Source organism: Vidua chalybeata, chromosome 10 (genome assembly GCF_026979565.1).
Source record: "Vidua chalybeata isolate OUT-0048 chromosome 10, bVidCha1 merged haplotype, whole genome shotgun sequence".
Classification (NCBI taxonomy): Eukaryota; Metazoa; Chordata; class Aves; order Passeriformes; family Viduidae; genus Vidua; species Vidua chalybeata.
In genome coordinates this window covers 24691381-24715447 of record NC_071539.1, presented here as the reverse complement: position 1 = coordinate 24715447, position 24067 = coordinate 24691381, and the positions used below count along the sequence as shown (strand labels likewise).

General features: G+C 45.2%; 1 protein-coding gene across 2 annotated transcripts in view; it reads right to left on the bottom strand.

The window, feature by feature from the left end:
- LOC128793205 (glypican-5-like) overlaps positions 1–24067 on the bottom strand; it is a 434089-nt gene that overhangs the window by 400426 nt on the left and 9596 nt on the right. Inside the window, exon 1 of one of the 2 annotated variants that reach the window (XM_053952309.1) lies at positions 5180–5295. The exons of the other annotated variant lie outside the window; for it this stretch is intronic. The gene's annotated coding sequence lies outside the window, so the exon portion shown is untranslated. Of the gene's footprint in view, positions 1–5179; positions 5296–24067 lie in introns of those variants that run through there. 2 annotated transcript variants of the gene reach the window in all.

Genomic DNA, 24067 nt, shown 5'->3' with positions numbered 1-24067 from the left:
CAGTTTTTTTGGTCCCTGAAGTCTATCTCAGCTGGATGCACTGCAGTGTAATCACCCTGACACCGGAGCAGCTCCAAAGAACTCTTCTGTGATGAACCAGTGGGACTCAGCTCAGCTCAAGCAGAAGCCCCCAGCTGCAAAGGTAAAGCACATACAGTTGATGCCAAACTGACTAGAGCTAAAAAAGGAGATTATGTGAGTGCATTTGCTCTTGCCTTCATTCCTCCTGTTGCCCAAAATGGGCTAAAGCTTTGCCCTGTCCAAGTCTGTTGGACAAACAATGTGCTCCACTGCTGATCTTGTTTTGCTGCTTTTCCTGCAGTACAGTGGCTTTCCAAGCTAAAACCAAGGCCTCCAGATCCTTCACCCTGTGTGTCTAGAGGAAGCATTATTAGCCTGAGCTTATAGGTGGGGAACAGACAGGTTAAACACTTTGCCTCCAGATTACTCAGGAAGTCCTGAGCTGAGCCCAGGGCTTAGATCAAGAACTGCCTCCCAGACAGTCCTTCAGACAGGTTTTTCTTGTCTCCAATAGGATCTGTAGTTATTCCACTGAAAAACCACAGAAATTATCTGTTACCATTTCTGCACATAAATGTCCACATGAGGTTGACAGAAGGAAGAAAAATAAGGCAGTGGGGAGTAAAGTCAGAGAAGGTAGCAAGTGATAGCTGTCAAAACTGTTCAGGGCTGACATTCCCAGGTTTTTATACCCAAGGAACCGAGTCAGCTTCCTCTCAGTATTTATTGGGATTACTGGCCACTTCCAAGGTCAGCATGTGCCAGACACTAACATTACTTAAAACAGCACAAACAGCTTTTAGCAATCATAAAATTCATCATTCTCCAGGTGCTGATAAGCCTGTTCCTAGTCCTACTCCGAATTTGTTATTTTTAATAACTTACTCTGGAAGAATTTGGAATGTGAATTTTCTTTTCCATTCATTCCCTTCTGTTATTACAGTCAGGGATTCCAGCAGTTGGTTTCAAGTGATATTTACTACTAAAAGCCTGTCAGATGTGCTGACTGGTAAATATTCATTACACTGAAAAAAAAGAAACCCTTTCTTTCTGTTGATGCACTGAATTTCTGCTCTCCAGGTGGTCAGCTGCACACCACAGACAATTTCAAAACCAGGAAAAATTTTGTTTTGAATTCCAGAACTTCAAATATTAGTAGCAGCAAAGCAAATGAGCACCAAAAATTGTGTTTTCAGTGACCTATATAATTTTCCTCAATCAGCCAGCAACATTGTTAGCCAGTAAATGCTGAAGCCTGTAAGGCCCAACTCTCATCTGTTGTATCACACATTCCTGCTATGCTTTAAAAACTCACCCTCTCCCTGCTCCACATCAGCCTTGTTGGGGAGATCCTGCACAGGGACCTGAGGAGGGGACACTGAGCTCTCAGGGGTTTGTGCTGGTTTGTCACCTGTGCACCCTTCCAGCCCTGCCTGCCACACAACTCCAGGGGTGGCCCAGGTGACCCTGCTGGCCACAGCAGCCTCACTTGGGCACTTCAGGAGGAAGGATGTGATCAGCTGCTCTGACAGCAGCCCTAGTCCCCCTGTAAATCGAGGATTCCAAGAGGAACCTCAGACTACGGATGTGCAGAGCCTCAGCTGGGAGTAACCTCTGAACCAAATGCAAAGGAAGTCCTTTGCAGCATTTTCACCCTAGGAAAAGAAATCAGAGGAATAAAGGTTCCCCAGTCCTCCCATTCCTAGGTTTCAGAGTTGGTGGACAGAAGAGGACAATCCAGCTTTGTGAGATGTTTGGGGCTTATCTGTGCACACAGCACTCAGGTTTGGAGGTCAGACCAAATGGAGGTCTGAAAGGTTTTCCAATGTGCTAGACTGATATAAAAACCTAAGTGGTGGCAGTAAAAGATGAAGAACTGAGTCTAGATTACAAAACTGCAAAGTTTTCAGTAGTTCAGATGCAGTTCACACTGTGCAGAACTACTACAAAAACATTCCTCCAAAAGCTCTTCCCAACATCTGCACTTTTTCAAGTCACAATTAAGGGCTGTTGAATGTTCTGTTCCTGCCGTTTTTCCTAAAAATCACGTCTTGGCAGAAAACCCAATGTGACATCTTTCCTGCTGCAATGTCCTTCCTTATGCCAGCTACAATGGCAAGCATTATTTACAGCCACATAAAGCCAGGATGAGCTTATACAAGAGTGTCTTAGCAAACCCAAATTAAGAAGGAATTGCAAACAGATCTACTTCTTTGTGTAGGAAATCTGTTATCACAAATCTAGGACCTAGAGAACTGCAAGCCTGCATAACAACAGAGAAGCTCATTGGCTGAGTCTTGTCGCCCTCCCTCAGGCAGAATCATAGAATTATTTAAGTTTGGAAAAGACCTTAAAGGTCAAGTCCAACTGTTAAACAAGCAGTGCCAAACCTAAGCCACAGACTAAACCCCTCTGCCTAGTACACCTCTGTAAAGCACTGTGAGATTGTACAAGCACCACCAGGCCTCCCTACTTGTCAGAATTTTGCATTCCAGACTTTCACAAAATTCACCCTGACCCACACCAGTGTAATCTCATCTACAATCAGACAATTATTTTAAGGTAACACAGCAGCAGTTTGGAGAACTTGGAGAACACAGCAAACTGGGAACAACCCAGAGGGATGGTGTCATTGAGCACCAAAGAGTAGGTGATGCAACTCCTCTTATTCCTGGGTATTTCAGGGTGCTAATTCTGGCTCAAGAACAGCTGTGAGATATCAAGGTATGGGAAGAGTGGGGCCTCCGGAAATGGTGGGCACATCATGAGAATGAGACCTGCATCAGACTGCAACACAGAATTTCAAAGGGAACAAGTGAAAACAATGAGCTTGCTGAAATTAACATTATAATCTCACATTATTTCCTTGAAAAACTACAAGCTTTCTCCTGTAATGATGAGGAGGATCATACTACACATATGAAGGTACCAGACATTTTTAAAGCCTACTTTCAATATACTTTAAAAAATAAAAGTGGAAACTTTATCTTGCAACAACCTTCTCTCAAGCTTTATGGTTTTCACAACCCCAGACCATACTGACAATTCATGGAAGGACCCAATGAATCCAGTATTTCCTTCCCTAAGGACTGTTGCTAGAGATGCAGCCATGAACTGCCAGGCTTCTCTTCCCCAAGAAGAATTGTGCATCAGACCTTCCTGTGACCCTGTGTTCTGCACTCAGCCCACCCCTTCCTTCTGCTCCATCGCAGAAAATTCCTGCAGCACCCATCACTGGTACACAGGCAGAGTGCTCAGCAACAAAACATCCATAAACCATCTTCTAGTCAGCACAGCCATGCTGAGACACCCCTCATTCCACAGCTTTTTTTCACCTATCTAACCACAAGATATTAAATGAAAGAGGTTTCCAGCAAACTTTGGTATGAGTGTTAGCTTACAACAGGTTCTTAAATGAGTGCAGTGTGGGTTACTGCAATTAACTGCCCTAATCATTCTATAATGCCAAAACATCACACCATGGTATTTGCAAAGAGGAGAAAAGTATTTTTCAGAAGCACTGAAGTCCCCATCAATGAGTACTTAAAATCCTTCTGGAAATTGCTTCTTCACTCTATTTTAATCTTTTTATAGAAGTAACAAATTTATCTGGTGCTGGGATGCTGAACAAGTAATGAAAAGGTCAATCCTAGCAACCAGAGCTATTTCAGTCTTAGGTATTATACCGCTCCTATCTATATTAAAAACACTTTAGCAAGGTTGCAAAGCCAGGTGTTTAATAGTTCAGAGGTCTGCTGAGCTTTTGTGTTGCTTCCTGAAAAGCCTGTATGATAATACAGTCTAATTACATGATCACATCTTATTTTTCTCCAGAAGTTCCCCATCTTATTCAAGACACAGAAAAAATGACAATATTACATTTGATCTCCTGTGACTAGTACTTACCCTTCTTTACTGCACACTGCTCAAAGCACGCACTAAAGAAAAAAAAATATTTCTTTATGGCTTCTTCCAGTGCTCAGCTCTTGAATCCAAGCACTTCAAACAAATTATTCTCACAATAAAACAGGGAGATGAGGTGCTTTTACTGGGTATACAAAACAGACTCTGCACCTAAGATAATGCACTCCAGACCTTCATCTCAGCCAGCTAACAGCAACTTTCAGACCTCTTGACACAGAACAATTTGTAGTCAAAACTGGCTCAAGGGGAAGTCCAGGACTCTGGGCACTGAGCAGAACTACTGAAAATAATGGACATCCAAATAGGAGATGGTGCTGACTCACTTCCACAGGAACCTAGGGAGGGCACAGATAAGAGACAAGGCTCAAACTCCCCTTCCATACATCTTACCCCTTCTCCCTGCAGTTCTCAGCTTCTCCTGCACTCCCCTTAGCTCACACACCCCTCAGGCTCAGGGGTGAAGTGATTCTTGTGGCAGGAGGTGCAGTCAGACCCCAGGCACAGCCAGGGTAGGGGTGAGCACACAGCTGGAAATGTCATCCCCTACTCCTGCACTCAAGGGGCAACAGAAGGTCATGAGGTAACCTTCATCCCACCACAGCACACCCTCCTTCTCCTCTGAGACCTCACCATTCCACCTGCTTTTGTGTGGTTTCATAGGCCTGCCTGTCTTAAAGTTACTCACTCTTCCACATCCAGCTCTCGAGACTTCTCACTACTAGTTTTCTTTTCCCATCTCTCCATTTAGCTTTCATCCTTTCTGCAGACCAGCCACAGTCATCCTCCAGTTCCAGGTTGTCACACAGCCACAGAAAAGGAGGTGGAAAATCACTTTTCTGGGGAAATGTGGGCTACACACCCTAGGAGCCAAGCTCTGGCATTGTCAGGATGAACTGGGAAGCAGCTACCAAACCAAATAATTTCAGTCTGCAAGACTGGAAAGCATGTTAAGACCTCTCACTTGGTCATGTTTGGATGGCTCTTCCCCACAGAAGCAGAAGCCATCCCATTAGACCAAAGCATTCTGCACTGGAAAGCTTAGTCCACAACCCAGTAGTCTTAAACCTTTCTAAAGAAAAGTTTATTAAATAAATAGTATATAAATACAGGTGCCATTGTTACTGAAGCTTCCCAAAAACATCTGGCTGGATGCAGATACGCAAACTGGAAAGTTTTAGTCCACAGTACTTACAGCCTGATGAGGTATACAAGAAGGGGCAATGGACCACTTTACCTGAAGGTGCAGCTCCATCTCTGACTGTGCAAATAATCTTCTTTAAAGCCCTGCAGAACAAACATGTGGAAGGAGAGCTTCCTAGCAGGCCAGGGTGCCTGACAGGGCAGCCCAGGGGCCCAGACTGTCACCTGGCTGCAGCTGGGCTGTCCACACACACACACAGATGTTCCAGTTGCTATGGAAACAGAGGTGGTGTCAGCACTGTGATGCAAGTGGGGCTGAAGGGGAGACAGATGAACTCAACATCTGCACGTGGATTGTGAGCACCTAAAGGACACCAACGTGTCAAGTTGCATTTGTCCACCACGTGTCTAAAAAATACACTCACAGACTTTGAGTTTGAACTCAACACTGCTGATGTTTCCAACCCTCCTTCACTATCCTGTGTTGAAGTGTAGATATTGACATTCTATAACAAAAGAGGCCAAAAAGTGCCTCTGCTCCCACTGCCTCCTCCCCCACCATGGGCACATCAGTCAGCACAGCAAGCTCTGCAGCTCTCCAAGGAACTAAAAGTAGCAACATTGGAGTAAAAGTATTGAGTGTCACTGGTGATGATGAGAAAATTTTGTCACGAAAGAACAGATACCATCTGACACATGGAACAGCAGCAGTAATTTGGAAATTAGAGACCCAGGCATACACTTTCTAAAATTATCCATGAAACTAAAACCAAGGGCAACATACTTAAAATACTCTTAGAGCAAGCCTGCAGACAGCCTGCAAGCATGCTGCAGGCCTGCCTTCTGAACTGGACTGGCAGAGCTGCCTGCCCTGGGCTCGACCTGGAATCTGCCTTTGGATGAGCACAGACTTCAGCATTAGCCTGTCCATCCCCCACCTCAAATGCCAGTGCCTCCAGTGTGTGTCACAGCTGGGGAGACACTCACACAGACCTGGGGGAGCTCTTGTTTCATGCCAGATTGGACAGAGTAGTCCACATTTATTTTAGTGCTACCTAATGACTTCCCTTCCCCCCAGGATAGCAATAAGCACAGCCAGAACATTTATTTGTTTGATGCAATGTGATTTTCAACCAACTGCAGAAAAATTGGCTTCTCAGTTGGGCTCTCAAGGACAAAAATGACAGTGCAGACAATATTTATCTGAAAATAGCTCCAGCTGCCCCTCAGCACAGCCTTGCCTTCAGGCAGCTGTCCCTGGGTGGTGGCTGCCCAGCAACTCACCCTGCACTAACGGAGGGGAAAGAGCCCTCCTGGCACAGAGCAGCACTGGGTCAGTGGCAGTCACATGCAGACAAAGCAAAACTGGGCACTGGCTCACCAGGACAGTGTTCAGGGATGCTGATTTAGCTCAGTCACAGCTTCCCCTGGGAGCTTGCAATGAAGACAACATTCTCAAGTGCCCATGAAGCATGAGATGTATCAACCAGCAACTTTACAACTTTCTCTTTTTACCAGCCATTCCCCACTTTTTCTTCACTCTGTCAAAACCTCCAGCTTCAAACAAGCTTCTGGCGTCAAAACAAGAGATTTTGATACCAAACCATGCAGCAGAAGTGCTCCTGCTCTGCACCAGCTGCACCCCAGTGATACAATCCACTGAAATCAGTGACCCTCTCTCCTCCCAGGGCTGTGGTGTTCTGGGGAACACAGCAGCAGTGCCACAGCACATCACACAAGGGAACAGAGCTCCTGCTGTGCATGAAACAGGCACACTGAGAGGAAGCCTCTAGTGGGAATGCAGCCCTAGGAAAAGGCAAGAGCAGGACAGGGCAGTTCTGGTGCTTCTCAGTGACACTGCCATGGTTTGACCCATGTGCCATTCCACCTGCACCTGTGCATAAAGGGGAACATGGATTCAGCATTACTGGCAAAAAACAAATGTTTAAGAAAGGATTCTGATGGTGAAAGGAAGAACTTAATTAAGCATTTCACATGAAAAAAAAAAAAAAAAGGTGAGAATAGGGAACAGTGACGCTTGCAGAGGAAAAAAGATTCATATGGGCATTAAGGTGGCATTATTAGCCCAGCAGAAAGAAGAGTAATAAGCAACCAGGCTGGAAGAAAACATGTGGAAGTTACATAGGTAGTCTGGATAATCAGATAACATATAGCTATTTTAACAGTGAGGCTTCAACAAAGTCAATGAGGAATAAATTCTGCCACAAAGCCTGAAAGCCCGGAAAGTTTATTTTAAAGGATAGACAAACCCCAACGATTACACATTCTTCAAAAGCCAACATGCAGAAGGTACAATGTGACTTCATGCTAAGGCTGCAGCCAGCTGCACTGGGACTGGAGCAGGAGCCCATGCAGTTCAGGTCACATCTATTTTGATTTACTGTCCTTGTGCTTGGCTGTTTCACCTCCAAGAAACTGCCAAGCTCTTTCCTCATCACACCAGGCTCTGCTGGTGCAAGAAGGTTGAGGGGTGGGTCATGAACTCCTCCTAAACCTGTGCCCTCTAAAACAGCAGAGCTGAGGAGGTGAGGTGATCCTAGATAATCTGGAACCACAAACAGGAAAGGCACTCCTGCCTATTTACCTTTCTCCCAACTACTCAGCATAATCCCATTGTCACCCTGAAGTGGCAGCTTGCATAAGGCAATCACTTGTAGTATTCCAGGTTAAAATCTGCCCTGAAGTCAAGACAAAGCTTACTGAGCACAGCAGACCCAGCTAAAGCTAAAGTCCCTCAGCAACTCAGGGGCTGGGCAGCAAAACCGAGGAGAGCCCTCACACTTATGAGCAAGGCTCTTCCTTCAGAACACCTCAGGGTGTCACCCAGGGGTGACTGTCCCCTCTGCAGCAGCAGGACCAGGTGTCATCCCCTACCCTTAGTGGACAGAAAGGGCTCTTGCCTAATATCTGCAGTAAGGAGAACAGCCAGATAAATTAAAGATTCTTAATTTTGTCACTCTGAGCAGGGAGTGCAAAGCCTTTGCTGAACACAGACATCCTTTTCTGTCTTGGATCTATTAAGATGAAATGCCACAGTTCCTCCCTCACTACTGGTTTTACACTCAGTCAAGACCCCCAGAGCCTGCAGTACCACACATCTGCACCTCCTGCAGATGAAGACTGGAACCAGAGTCAGGGTTAGCATTTGGTGCCTTCAGGATCTTGTGGCTAATAAAAATCAGGAAAATATTATGAAAGAAACCAGTTGTTTCAGAAAATTGAGACAGGTAACAGGGAACAAAAATCCTCCTCAAACTCTTTGGCAATAGCTGAGGTTTGAGTTTGACAAGACAATCTCAGGTCTCACAGAGACTTTCAAAACTTGGGCCAAGGTCAGGCACAACACAAAAGAAAACAAGTAAATATTCATGCCTGGCTTTATGCCTCTTTATAAAAATTCAGTCCAGCTTCAATCCTAATTTTCTTATCATTTCTTAGCATTGTTGTCACCCTGTATGAACTATGTGCTATTGATATATGTGCCCAGTGTAAAGATTAATTGAAGAACCACAATTCAGGAGGGGTAAATTAATTCCCTCCTGCAGGTGCTCTGCAGTATTTCACACAACTTGTGGCCAGGAATACTTTATTAGGTCCATGCAAGAAGACTCATGGCAAGTGCTGTTGCTCAGCCTTTGCTAGCTGAAGCTGCTGCACAAATTCCAGACCACAGAAGAGATTAGAGAGGGGACAAGACAGGGAAGCTGTCAGGGAGCCCTGTTAGTTTAAGGACAGAAAACAGAGACAGCTTTAATATATCAGGATGGAAGGGTAAGTGCACAATTTTAGACTGTAAAGGATGCTCACTCACAGCAAGAGCTGGGGCAATGGTACCATTGCTTTTGGCTCCCAAGCTAGCAAAAACAGAGTTTGTGGGGTGAAGTTTTCCTTTGAGCTGCTCGGTGCTTTCAAGAATAACAATTAAGCCTGACACACACTCTTAGTTTTGGGAATAATTATCCAACAGCTTGAAACTCCTTCACCTAATTTGGACAAAACAAAGCAAAGGCCATCAAAATAATCCTGCTGGTACAAAAACCTCTACAGAAACACATTAATAGATGTTGTGCCACTACTTGAAGCAGTTAAAAAACCCAACAAAAGACAGCTCTGCTCTAAGGACAGGAGAGTGAAGCTTTGCAGGCACAGAAAGCTCCTGCCTGGCCAGGGGCTGGTCCTAGCTCAGCTTCAGGTGCTCAGATAAGGGTTTCTCCCAGCACTCACATTTCCACACCTGCTCAAGAACAGAGAGCAAGAGAATGCCACCCAAGGCTTCATCAGCCTCTACTGGGCTGCTCGCTAGACTTGGTTCAACATGATGGAAGTTTTATTCAGGCAGTCGATGACCTTGTCCATCCCCAAGGGAATGACTAACCAGTTTCTGGAATACTCAGACCACTCAGTGACACCTGTCTGCAAGGTGTCTATTCCAGGAAGCAAAACAAGCAGCTTAGACACAGGCTGCACCCAAAGTTAAGAAGAAGATAATATATTGGTTAAAACAGAATTTGAAACTAAGTATTTAGAAAAAGAAAAGGATGTCCAATAGAGTATTTTGGTAGCTGGCAATCTGAAAGCTATAAGAGCGTCTACATAGAAGTGTTTTTACATCAGCTCCTAAAGTCAGATCTCACTCCTGCAGCTGAATCAGAGCTCTGCTCATGGTGCAGGAACTTTTACGGGTCTCACCAAGACAGCCTTTTTTTGTAATTTAATAGAAATGCCAATTTCAGCACGCAAATTAACTGTGAGGCCAAGTCTTTGAAGAGCTGGCTATCCCCAATTCCCAGTGAAGTCAAGAGAGTCAAAGAATCCATAAAGGCACAGGATCAGAGTAAAATAGAAAAGGGATGATAACCATGCTATGAAATCCTGATACATTCAGTTAGTTAAAGCTTCTGAAGAGTGGAAGTGTAGCCAATAATAGGAGCTAATAGTTCATTCCAAAGAATTAGAGGAAACTAGGGGCAATCAAATTCTGTATTTCAGCCTAAATATTATTAATGCATTTCTATATAGGTGTGGAAAAAAGTCAGCTGTAAGTATTCTCTAGGTATAATAATTAAGGTTCCACTGTGACACGTCTCTGTAGACATTTATTTTCCATTAACAGAAGATCAGAATTACAGTTTAATTATTCATAGGGTTCTAAAGAGAAACTCTATTTTATTCAAAAAATAATTGACTGGATTACAGGAAAAGTCCACCAAGTTCCCAACCACTTTAATAAGGCAAAGCAACAGACAAAGAGCAGCCTCTGGAGAGAAGAGGGAGAGAAATATGGGACAGCACTGCCATAGGCAGGGATGTCACCCCAGACCAGACCCTGGGGACACATCCTGGGTCACCCTTCTCTGACCCCAGGGCACTCCTGCACTTCCTGCCCGAGGAGAAGGGTTCACCTGCACAGCCTCTCTCCTGCACAGCTGTGCCCCAGCCTGGCACTGCCATGGGGCTTTACAGGACACAGGTCCCCGTGGCAGGCAGAGTTCAGCTCCTGACTGCCTCCCCCTTCCTTTGGAAGTCTCAGACTTGGATCATTCCTTCATGTCCAAACCCCCAGGCCCAAAACCCACATAAACTTCATTCCCAAAAGCCCACACGGGCAAAGCCCCCGTGCCCCAAAAGCCCAGGTATGGCAGCTTTAACAGAATGCACAAGCACTGGACAATGACAAGGTCACTCTGCCCAAGAGCTGCCACCCCAGGGAAGGGGCCAGCCTTGCCCTGCCGGTAGCCAGGAGGGGCGGCCGCCTCTGCCGTGCCACAGCAGGACACCGGCGCTGTCACTGATGTCTGGTGCCCTCTCCTGGCACCAACACGACCTGGTAAATCCTGGCTACATCGCGACAGTCGGCATAGCTCAGAACGAACGTTCGGGGCTGTGTGGAAATGAGTTAAATCGTACACTTGAATATGTAATTTTGTAGCAGATGAGCACAAGGTACTGACAATAACTATAGATTTCCTTAAATAAACATATTTGGGGAAACAAGCTTCCTGCTTCCCAGAGGAACAGTTTAATTTGGACTACAAATTTCCCAACCTTATAAAAAAAGAAATTGAAGCACTTTTGTGAAATACTTCTGATTAGTAAAAAGCCCTTCAATTATTTTAGAACTTCTCAACAAATCACACAAATATCTATCATTTTTTTTTTCTCTGAATTTACCTTAAAGAGAGCTGGATAATTTATCCTGGAATTGGAAGTTAACCCCCTGAACTAGCTAACTATTTCTAAGACATGTAGGTGCAAGTGATAGATTTAAAACCAGAGATAATGTACAGGTTCCTCCAGAGAGAATAATTCTCTGGTGGAAAGATTACTGTAAAGAGCATTGCAGTGTCACTGAATACTTGTGCAGGATTGGTATCCTGTAAAATCCTGGTCCCGACAGCACAGGAGCAGCTCACAGACACATAACTTTAGTGTTTAAACCAAAGTGCATTGCCTCCTGTCTATAAATAGAAGTCAATTTAACACACAAACATTTATCTCCTAGTGTCTACTTTTAAACTAGCAGAATTTTAGAACTGGCCTACTTACTATTCCCTTCAGTATTAATTAAATTAACATTAATTACACATTAGCTCCCAAACTGCACATTTTCTGTCTTATATCTACAACTAACACAGGCAATCACAAGCAAAACTTCAAGTCGGAATTTTCAAGAGAGCACTCATGTAGTTGTTGAAAAAAAAAAAAAAAAGACTCTTGTTCCAGATTACTACCACAAAATAGTCTTCAAATATGCTCATGAATAAAAAGTCATGAGGACACAGAATTCAAGGTTATCAAGGAACCCATAATTAACTAACTGAGCTTGCTGTCACAATCAAAGGTGCTCTGAGTTGAGGTGCTGACAATAATATAATAATAAGATAATAATAATAGTCACAGAAGGCCACTGCAGCCCCAGGTTACACAGAGCTATTTGGAAGCTGCAAAGCAAGATTTGAAAGAGAAATTCTTGTTCCACAGCTTAATCAGTTTCCAGTCAAACGTAGAGAAAAATACTCCACCACATGTTTATGGCCAGGGTTTATCTGTGCCTCCTCCTCCAAAGGCCTGTGTGAGCACCCAGGACACAGACCAGGAGCCTCTGTGCCCAAGGCTGCTGCCATGCTTTCCCATGCTGGACTGGGATTGCAGGCATCACCACCCCTCCAGGGCTCAGCCTGGAGGATTCCCTTCCCCTGGCTAAGTGCTGTGCAAACAGGAGATGGTAGGCAGCAAACCCAGGAGCTTAAAACATCACAGCCACCCCACCACAAGCTCACTCAATTGCTTTAGCAGCATTTCTCTTTCCAAGCCCACCTTACTCTCAGGCCCAGCCATTACAACCTTGGCCTCCAAGACCACCCTGCCCTGCCAGTGTGCTCCAGGAAAAACAGCCCTGCTCCCAAGGAGCCTGTGCCAGAGATGAGAGAAGGAATGATGCAATGGGGAGCTGTACACGGGACAAGCTTTTGGGGAGTTTTCCATGTCTAACTTGTGTGCCTTTTGCATCATTCCAGGCTCCTTGGCGCTTTTTGCATTAACTAGCCCCTTGCCAGGTCCTTTTTTCTTTCCTGAGACCAATGTGCTTTATCAGCTGAACAGGCTGGAATGGAACAGGGCAAACACAGTCAGGCCTCAGCCCTTGGTCCCCCAGCCATGCCCATCACTCCTGCACCTTCCCCTAGGCCAGAACAGCTGGCATTCCTCACATCCCAGTTTCCCTGAGGAATGCCAGTTTGGAAATACAGTGGGCTACAGAGCAGCAGCATGGCTGGGCTCCTCAGCCTGCTCAGCTGAGCTACACGGGGCTCTGTGGAGCAGAAGCCTCACTCCCCTGCTTGGCGCACTTTCAGAGTCTTTTTTAAGTCAGAGTCCCTTTTTAATACAGAGTCTTTTTTAAAAAAGATGCTTTAAAATATGCAACTTCAGAGTCCTACCCCTCTAAGCCAGAATATAGGTAACAACATGATAAAATTCAATAAAGGCCCAGTTCATTCCAGCACAGAGCTCAGCCTGGTGAGGTCTCTCCCAGCCCAGGGCCTGATGGGAACATGGCAGCCCCCAGGTTCCTACCAGCACAGCCTCATGCTCCTCAAGGAGGAGTTACTGTCAAGGCAGAACTTGAGAAAACTTCAGCATTTGGACTGTCTTCAAGTGACATCCAGATGAAGTCAGCTGGCTTTCCCTCCCCTCAGCACACCATACCACTCTTGAAGAGAAATCAAGGGTAAAATAAAAAAATAGGAAAGCCACACCTTGTGACAAAAGAGGAAATGGAACACCCTTGCTGAGGGGTGGGGAGCAGTGCAGGGGGTGCCATCTCAGAGACCCCAGCAGTGGAGAGTGGCTCATCTCAGAGAGGAGCCCTCACCATGTGCTTCATGATGAGCACAGCCAGAAATACTTATTCGAGAATGTCCATTAAACAGGGGAGACCTGCAGGGGCCACACCTCAGGGAAGGGTTAAAATACTGGAAAGAGCTTGCCTACCAAATTCTAGGAACACAAAATGCCAGACCTCCCATATTTTTATTGCAAGCTTCTGCAATAGGAGTCATTCCATTAGTCCCCACCAAAAAATATTTGTTTCCATACTTATGTCCCTGAGCTTAACAACTTCTAAGGGAGCCCTTTCACACCCTGGAAATCAAGCCAGGCTGGAATGCAAGTGGGTGGTACATGAGGTTTGTATTAACTCTCATATGTCTAAACAAAAATGTGTCAAGCCTTGAAAGTCATCAAGTGCAAAAAGTCTCACAATTTAATTGCAAATGCACCCCTTACTTTTCATTAGAGATTAAAAAACCAATAGTGCCTTTGCCCAGACCCAGATGGGTCCTTTAGAGAGGGCCCAGAGTTGCTGACCCTCCCAAGGAGGAGCCCTGAGTGTTCACATGGTGCAGCCCACAGTCACATACATGTCTCCTTTTACATCCCAGTGCCCACTGGGCCAGCAGGACTTAGTTCTGTAAGAAGCAGAAACATGCATGTATTTACTACCCTTAGACCTACAAAATACACTGAAGTTATTTTAGAACATGGCTCCCAATGAACATAACTTCTCCTTAACAGTGTTTTTCTCAAGGAAGGTCTAGTGCCCAGTTAAAGTGCCTGCATTCTCATCTTCCCTTCTCCATCTGCAAATTTTCCTTTATGCTTTTCTGTTTTGCCTCTTGAAGGCAAAATTGAAGGCAAAGGACCTTAAAATGACTACTTTGTCCATCTCTTAGAGGAAATCAATCTCCATAATCAAAAGCTTAACTTCATTAATTTAACCACAGAATTTTAAATTGAAAATGTCAGTCTGTTCACTCAGGGGAACAGGCTGCTACAACCACCTGGCTAAAACCCCATGTCTCCCCAGGACTGCAGCGGATTTACACATACACCTGTGCTGAGTGCCCACTTCAGCCACTCCTTCTGACCTCCCTGGCTCCAGCTCCTCTCAGGCAGCTTCCTCCAGCAGGAACTGAAGCCAGCTGCTCCAAAAGTATTGAAGGGAAACACCTCTTTAGTTAATCATACAGTGATTAAAGAATAGCCTCACTAGTTTCTCAGTATATCCCTCCTGCAAAGTGGAGGCAGAAGTTACCACAAATAGCAGTGACATTCATTTATCTTCTTTTTTGTTTGGTTGGTTTTTAAAACAAAAGATTCAACAGAAAACCCTGAAACACCCAGAAACATTCCTTCCTTAAAGCACTCCCACATAACAAACAGATTCCTCCTTTCATTCTGCTCATTCCGCTAAACTCAGCAGTGGAAAATACCTGTTTATATCCCAGATAGACAGGAATCTAAGACAGGAAGAGTTTAAACTTCTGGCCCTCGAGGGAGCAAAGGCTTTCCCTTTGAGGAAACCCCCTCCTCAGCAGACAGCCAGCACAGAACAGGGCCCAGGAGCAGCAGAGATGAACTTTTAAGTCCTGCCCCTGGTTTTAAGGATTTGTGTTCCCAGCAGCCCTGGGGAGGCCATCAGGGGGAATGGAGACACCTTGAGCAGCTGCACCTGCAGCCACACCTGCTCTTAGTTAGTGTCTTAATTAGGATTTAACACTGGGAAAAAAGATATTAACAGTCCCAAAGCAAGGACCAGGAAGGTGGGGTCCACAATTTTGAGCAGACCCATGGCTCAGCCTAATTCAGGGGTGTCAGCTTCAGTTCTCAGCCCACTCTGGGGGAAGAGAGCATGGCAGGATCACCAAAATAAACTCAATTGTCAGGTGTATGGTGCTGTGGAGGAGCAGGGGCTGTCAGTGTCCTGGCACCCTGGTGCAGTAGAGCTGGGCAGACCCCACAGCTCTGTGCTGCCCACTCACTCCCTTTGGTGCTGCCCAGCCCTGTGTGCTCCAAGACTCACCTCCAGTGCCACAGGCAGACCTGCAGGGATGGGCCAGGGGGGTTGCTATGCTTAGGGCAGCAGAGAGCTGATAAAGCTCTGGAATGGTCTGCCCAGGGAGGTGGTGGTAGAGTCACCATCCCTAGGTGTGTTTAACAAAGCCTGGATGTGGCACTGGGTTCCAGGTTTCAGTTGAGGTGTTGGGGCTGGTTTGGACTCGATGATCTTGAAGGTCACTTCCAACCCAGTGATTCTGTGATATTCTGAGCTGCCCTTGGGGCTTTTCCAGCCCCAGCTGGGGGTGGCTGGGGGGCCAGGGAGCAGGAGGCTTCCCAGAGAGCAGCTCTGGGGGTCATGAGGAGAACTGGTACATAACCAAGGTCCTTCCAAACTGATTTCTTTCTCCTGTCCAAAATCAGCATCCCTCAGTGGGGCTGTTTATTTTCATCCTCACTATCTCATGGTTGCTTGTCCTCCTTGCTCTTTAGTCAAAGCCACAATTATCTCTGCCCTATTCTGACAATGCAGCTTGTGAAATCCATGACTGAGATATTTCCAGGTCAGCCAAATTCAAATTCTCATACATCAGCTTTATCCTGTGGGGGATTTGCTTTATTATTCAGATACCAGTTGGATGTGATTAACACAGCAGGGGACAGAAATGCTGAGCCATGTTCTTGCAAAAACATGTATTCCTGAGATACCTGTACAGAAAAATGTGCCACTCTGAGATTATGCAAAATTAACAGTTTTCAAACAATCTGTTGGGCATCTCAATTTCCTTGCTGTGTCAGTGGAGCCACAATCATAGCTTAATTATTTAATTGCATTTATCCTGCCTCTGAATTTGATTGGGGAGAATTATTACAACCAAGGCCTGGACCCTGTTGTGTCAATTACAGCCAGAAAGACTTTCAAACACAGCTCCTGCTTCAAAGGCTGTTTTCTCTCCATACCCAGAAACAGAGTGCTTGCTATTCCCCATTTCCCAGACAGGGAACTGGGTCACAGCCAGTCTTTTGCCTGAAAGGGGAAAATATTTCGCCACCAACTTGAGTTCAGTGGGAGCAAATGTTGGGCATGGTGAGCCCAGTAAGGATGTTCTGGACACCCACCCCATTCTGGAAAGGCAGGTGAAGAGAAGGGCCTGGCGGTGACTTTTTCAAAGTTTCCTCAGAGCAGAGGGTACTTGGCAGCCACAGGGTGAAATCTTGCAGAGGGTAAAAATGCAGCATTTTCCTTGGGGAAATTGGGACTGATGGTCAAAGACAGCAGCTCACAAGAGGCTTTATTGTGAAGGACTCCTTCTTTGCCATCATGGAGAAGCAAGTTTAATTCCATTTGTCCCATGTCTGCTTCCCTGAAGGGGAATGGACCCCTCCAAGTGTGTGCTTTGGCCCTCTGCTCTGCACCTGCCTTGGCCACCATGTTCCACTTTGGGAAACAGGACTTTTCAGAGGCTCAGGTCAAATGTTGGCTGCCTGACATCCATCCAGAGGGGACTGTATGCATCTGGTGAATATAATTGTTCTTTGATCTCGTTGCTGCTGATCTAAACCAGTGTGAATTTGCACTGAAAATGATGAAGCAATGCTAGCATGGAGCCCATGTATGTGAGAGGAAACTCAAGCTTCATGCCTCCAGCTTGTATTTAAACCATGCTGCCTCCATGGACTGCTGTGTATGACACAATTAAGATAACACATTGCATAGTGCTGGCACCAGATGAAACAGCATCTGCCCTGCCTGCCCTTTCCTGTGCTGCTGGACAATCCTTTGTACCCACTGGTACAGACTGACTGAAAGCAGACAGATGGAAACCAAAAGCATGTGCATGGCTATGTGTGGTATGACCCCCGGAAATCAAGGCAGCGTGTTCATCCTCACTCGGGGTCACCAGTTGTGGTATGACCCCCCGGGAGCACCCAAAGTCAGGGTCACCAATTGTGGTATGACCCCCCGGGAGCACCCAAAGTCAGGGTCACCAATTGTGGTATGACCCCCCTGGGGGCACCCAAAGTCGGGGTCACCAATTGTTGCTGCAGGCCCCCAGCTGGGTAATAATCAGCATTGACTCCATGATTCAGAAAGCTGATCAATTGCTTTATTATTGTATCATCTTTAGTATATTATATTATACTTCTATTACACTATATTACAGTAGCAAGAGCTCTCACCAACTACCAACTCGAAAACCTGTGCCTCTCTCTCCTGAGAGTCCTGGCACAGCTGGGGATCTGATTAGTCATTGAATCCAAACACCATCACCAGAATCCAAACAAGCAATCACCTTGGGTAAACGATCTTCAGAACACATTCCACGTGGGCACAACACATGAACAGAGATAATAATTGTTTTGATTCTTTCTCCTAACTTTCCCAGGCTGAAGCCTGAGAGAACTCACTCTGTTCTCTCTTTGACTGAACTGAGAGCTTCCATAGCTATGCTCCTGTATAGGCTCAGTTTTCTCCTGAATATTGTCATCTACAAAATATTCCTGAGCAGGGGAACAGGGGACAGGTGACATTTTCTCAATGTGGTCTGGTCCCAGCTGTTCAGCATTTTGCTGCTGCAGAGCAGCCCCTTTTCTCCCCAGCTCATCCCATACAAGCACAGTAGTTTCAGAGGCTGGAGAGGACAATAGCTAAAATTTACATGGTAGCTGCCATCTCCACCAGTGGTCTCAATTCTGCAAAGACTTATTAATCATGAATGGTTCTATGCATCAGTTTTTGAAGCATGTAAATCTTTCTTTTCTTATTTTTCTCTTTCTTTCTTCATGTCTCTCTTTTTCTCTCTCTCTTTCTCTTCTTTCTCTATTTCTCCCTCTCTTTCTCTGCTCTCTTTCTTGTCTCTCTTTCTTTTTTTTTTCTCTTTCTCTCTCCTTATCCTTCTCTCTTTCTCTGTTCTCTCTTTCTCCCTCTCTTTCCCTTCCTTCCTTTTCAAGATCAGATCATAACTCATGATAGGAAATTCTTTCCTACTGATAAGACCTTCAAGTGTCCCACATAGGCAGGGCACAACTGGGACTGTCAGTGGAAAGCAAGGAAATGCAGCACAGTCTGGCAACTTTCACAATGTCTTTCAGTATTGGATCTGTGCTGTGGCACATGTTACCTGCTATGGTGACAGACCAGGCTAAAAGAAATGCCTTTCCCAAGAAGGTGACACACAGAGGATGTCACTGCTCCAGCCCAGCCAAGTGTCCTTTCCAGGAGCCTCTTACCATATAGACCCAAGCGCTAGATTGGGTGAGGTCTGGAGCAAATTGCCAGTTGCTGATGAAATGTAGAACTCTCTGTTGCTCTCAATTTTTTTTTAAGCAGAACCAAAGCTACAAAATATTTGATTTTTATTCAGCTATATATACTTTTTACACCCCAAAGCAGCTCAATAACAAAGTGAAGCATAAAGTTTTAAAGAAAGAGGAGCAGAACACAGCAATTTAGGTGAAACCAGAGAAATGAGTCTAAGTTCTGCATAAATACATTGACAGGAATAAGCCCTATCCCAGATCCAGCAAGATGGTGAAAGATATAAATGCCTATTCTATATTTTAATATTACACTTATTACTATTCAAATCAAAGCAGCATTTTGGTCCACAATTCCCCATGGTTACAGAGGTTCTTTTTTATCCTGAATTGTGCTTTGAAGAGGAGGCTTCTCCTACTCAGTAACAGGACAATCATGTATATTAAAAAATATACTTTTGAAGCCAAGTTGTCAAGGTTTCAAATTTCTCACTATGTAACCAATTCTCACAAGATGCCAGGTCGTGGAAACAGGGGTCAGAGACTTTGAGGTTTTCCCACCCTTAATATTTACATTCACAAATGGTTTGCAGCAGAAGTTTCTGAGAAGTGGTCAGAGTGATTTTCCCATGTTTGTTTATCCACGGTGACACTGGCCAGCGAGCTCATGAAATAATAATGAGCCTGTTTCAGTGTTATACACAAAGAACTGCACTTTCCATAAAGTTCCAAGTCACATGAGGCTATCTGTCATTTTTGTAGCTGAACTGAATCAAGTTGCTGAAACTTTCAACCTGTATTATCTTTCCCTCACTGAATTGCACTATGGAGTTAATTTAAATTACTTCAGCAAACAACTGTGGCACTGGTGGTGCTCCTGTACATAAAAGTGTGCCTTGGGGCCCTGGCCAGGTCACACACATACAGAATTAAGCACTGGAGCCATACAGTGGGCAAAATCCTGGAATTGGCAAAGCTGATGGTAAATGGCTTCAGTACAAACAGGCCTTCTGTCTGTCCTTCCTTGCAGGGCATGAGATAGAGGGAGTAACAAAAATAAGAAGGTGATAAACCCTGAGTGCACAGTCACCAAATGTAACTGGTTGCACAGTGGGAGCAAACTAGAGACCTCTACACAGCCACTTGTTTGGCATTAGAGATTACCCTTTTTCTGCAGGTCTTACACAGAGTTAAGGTCTAAAAAGGAGTTTCAAAGAGAACAGCAAAACAATGTGTTGAATCTTGAGAATCAATCATATAAATTATTTCTGAAAGTACCCTGCCATTTACCAATTTCACCCATGCATATGATGACACCATTCTTCTTTTGGTCTATAGCCTGCACCCATAAGTGACAGATTTTAGAAAAAGCCCTGTGATTTGCCTCTCTAACACAGACAGTGAGCTGTGAGTGCTCTGTGCTCCACAGATGTGGGCTACCTGCATGGCACAGCAAACCAGCTGCATCATTCCTCAAGGGGATGAAGATTGAAGGGATGACAGCACAGACTCTACCCTGCACCTCTTCTTTGCCTTGAATTCCTGCTTGTACTTTGAACTTTCAGCATGCAACTTTCTAGGATGAAAAGCTACAGCCCCTAAGCCTGCCCAGAAGCTCTGACTGTTCCTCTCTGCCTTTGGCACCAGACACGCGTTCAGACTGGTTTTGCAGATTTCCCAAATTTAGTCACATCCTCATCAGGAGGACACAAGCAGTCACTGGGGTGTTCAGTCTTCCTCAGTGGCTGAACCAGATAATGAAAGACATCTGTATTCCGGTTGGGAAGGGTTTCCCAGCCTTCCCTAAGTAATTGATGTCAGCATCAATACAGCACTTTTTGCTGCTAGGGGTCAGTAGCATTTATGGGGTTTCTTTTTTAACTATGCTTTCATTTTTTTCCTATTTCCTTCTCTTAGAATCTTGTCCAGTAAATTCCTTGTTTGGGTTTTATGGACTTTTTGATCATGTTTCTTAAAAGATAATTCTTTTGCGATGTCACATGCACAGAGGAACTTGAAAGAATTACCATTGTTGACAAGATATTTGGCCATGGACAATTGTTCCTCATTAAGAACTGGTTCTGTTTTCTACTTATAAAAACAAACTTCCTGCACACTCCAGTTAAAAGGAAATGGGCTTATTTTTATAAGGATGCATTTATGTTTGAAGCCAGCAAGGGGCTTCGTCCTTGTCTGGCCTTTTATCACATTCATGGTTGCTTTCCCTTGCCCTTGCAGAACTTGAAACTCCTCTCAGTACACCATCAACCCTTGACCCAAAGCAAAACAAAAGTACCTTAAAAATAATCTTGTGTGCTTGCTGCAGGCTAGCACAGAGCTCCACATCAGAATGAGATCTGGAGTAATCCCACCCATTCTGAGTTCCTGCTGGCTCTGCCCTTGCCTTACATTATTAATAACAATTTATGACTCTTCTGCCATGTTCCTCATCTTGCAGCACATACACTGATGCAAATTGAATGCCAGAAGCAATAGCATGAACTGCCTGTGGTTACCCAGGAAAGCTGTGATAGAACTCAAAATAGAACCTGGCTCTCTTGGGTCTCATTTGAATTTTTTTTTTCCTTTGTAGTGCCATCTTCACCAGCCTCCCTAGCTGCAGCTTGGCACAGCTGACTGCAAGGGGTTGGCAGGCAGAAGCAATCCAGCTGAAAGGAATGGAGTTGTTGGAAGGCTTAAAACCAATCATCTGGTTAAGTTACTTGATGTCACACAGGGTGAAGGCATTGGAGATTTAAATTTCTGGCTTAAATCCTGGCAGAAGCCATGATTCAGTAGACATTAATGCAGGTACTTAATTAGAACCTCCCACTACCCCATCCCTGGGCAATGAGGCATGTGAATGTGTGTTTAGGCTTGTCAGATTGGCTGTTGCCTGCCTTGTTACCCAGAGCTAAGTACTCCACACCTTTTCTACCTGGGTTTGGACCACTGTGGAGCTGTTTGCAGAATTAATGATGATTTCTGGCCACACTGCAATGGGAAGACTCTTGGGTCCCCACTGTGCTGGTTCTGGCAGCTGTGCCCACCTCACTGCTGTGTCTGTAAGGGCATTTCCCCCTTGCTGTCATCACACACTCGTGTACCCTCAGAAAGGTCTCCCCTGCTCTCAGCAAGGCTGTCTTTTAGTCCTCTTTATTCTCCATAAATCATTTTCTGAGTTCCTTGTGATGTAAACACAGGGCCTGAAAGGGATGATATGTTGACAAAATCTTTGCTTACTTTTACAGCTTCAGAACAAATAAGGATAGTCAAGGGTTTTACATTAAACCTGTTATTTCCATTGTAACAGCTCCTGGTATTTTTTTTTTTTTTAATATTTTGTTAAGGATGACAAGAAGGCTGCAGGTAATGGGAAGGAGGGGGAGCACATTTAAATAATTTCTATTTTAAAGCTTTAACAAAGGGTTTTATTTGCATTACCCTTAGCCAAAAAAAAATCTGAAACAACAGAATCTCCCACAGAAGGGTATTTCCCTGTTTCAGGCAGCTCTCACAGCAACGAGCCTGAGTTAATTTTGGCTCCATGCTCACACACTCTGGGCTCTGGCCCCAGTCCAGCAGAGCACTTTGAGCTGCATTTCTTGCCTGCCAGTTTCAGCAAGTCCCTCTGCCTTTCTTCAAAGATAAGCACGTGCATAAAGGCTGTGCTGGAGCAAGGTCAGAGGCAGCCCACGGACACTGAGCCCTTTGCATCTCTACAGCATCTCGAAGGCTTCAGAAGAAAGGCACTGCTGTACCAATGAAGCCGAAGTTTACATATGGAGCTGTCTGTAAAGTTTGAAATGTAACCTTCCAGAATCTGATGTACCTGCACTTGACTTTTGTTTTGTTTTTTTTTTTAATAAGCAATATGTAAAATATTTCCTGCCTCAGAGTTGATACAAAAGTAATGGCTGTGCCTCTTCCAGATGAGAAGAAAAAAACCCATGCAAACAAGCTCACACACACACACACACAGAGTGAAAAATACTTCATGTTGAAGGATTCATAGTCTGTATTGCTGGGTCCTCCTGTTTCATGCAGATGAAAATGGGCATCTAATAATCAGCATGATGATAAAAACTTTAAAAAGCATGTGAGTACAAGAAAAAGGAAGAGAGGTGGGCCTGACTCAAAGCAAAAAGCACTGATGGGAGGGTGGGCTCACATTTATGAGCTGCTGGCAAAGGGACAGGGGTGGGAGCAGTTTGTGGAGCAGTTTTGGCTGTTTTACTGAGTGAAGGGCTGGGGGAGGGAGGTGTGCATGGTGAGGATAGTTAATCATGTCTGCAGTGTTTTGGCAAGGTCAGGAGTGGATTACGTGTGTCAGGCTCTGGCTTCCCTTGCAGTTTGAGAGGGATTAGGAATTGTGCTGGCTCAGGCAGTGAGATGGTGATGAGACTTTGTTATCTCCCATACAGGACTTTCTGATAATGAGGGGAGGAAGGACACTGGGGAAGAAAACGAAAAGTCTCTGCCCTTAGGCTAAGCAAAAGGAGAGCTGCATAATGAGCAAGGACATTTTTTACAAAGGGTGCAGGGTATTCTGGCACCTTGATCAGCAGGAGTCAGAAAGTAACATAGCAGGTTGGTTATGCTAAAAAAGAGAAGTTTGTGGTGTAGGGTAATTTTTTCCACACCTGCTAATAGACAGGATGGAAGTGGTGAAAGGAGCAGAGACACCAGCAGGGATGTACAAGCACTGGGAAGCACACAGTTTAGAGAGAAGCCCAGGCCCTGGGCTAACAATCAGGAAACAAACCTAATCAATGCATATGATGTCTCCATTTATTAAGTATGCTTGGAAATGGGTTCCCAATATCCCTTTTTAGTTTTCCCTAAAGACCCTCATTCTACTGGATCTTGAGCATGGACAGCCTACAAAAGCAGTTCCCATTTTGGGGTGCTGCTGAGGGGAGCACAGGAGTGCCAGTGCATGCCTGCTCCCCTTGTGAGGCCAAGGCTGGGCACAGGAGGTTGTGGATGGCGACCTCAGCCAGGCCAGGCCACAGAGGAGCTGCTGGGAGGGCACAGTGGCATGTGGAGGCAGCTGACACCATGTGCAGGTGCAGCCCTGCCCAGAGGGCAGCTGTGTGAACCCCTGTGGGTCACTGGCTTTATACACACTCCTGTCCTAAGCTGTGAAATGTCCCAGCTGTGTCAGTGTTCAAAGTGCTGGAGTGCTGCAGCATCCCACCCCCACCCTGGGCTGCACTACCATCTCAGAAATGCTTGTTAGGCCTTGGCCTTGACAAACAGTACTTGGGCTCAGCTCTTCCTGAGCTTATCTGAAACACTGTCCACTCCCAGGAACTTGGGTTGTCTAACGAGCTCCTCGCTCCTGGAACAGCCTTGAAAACTTACT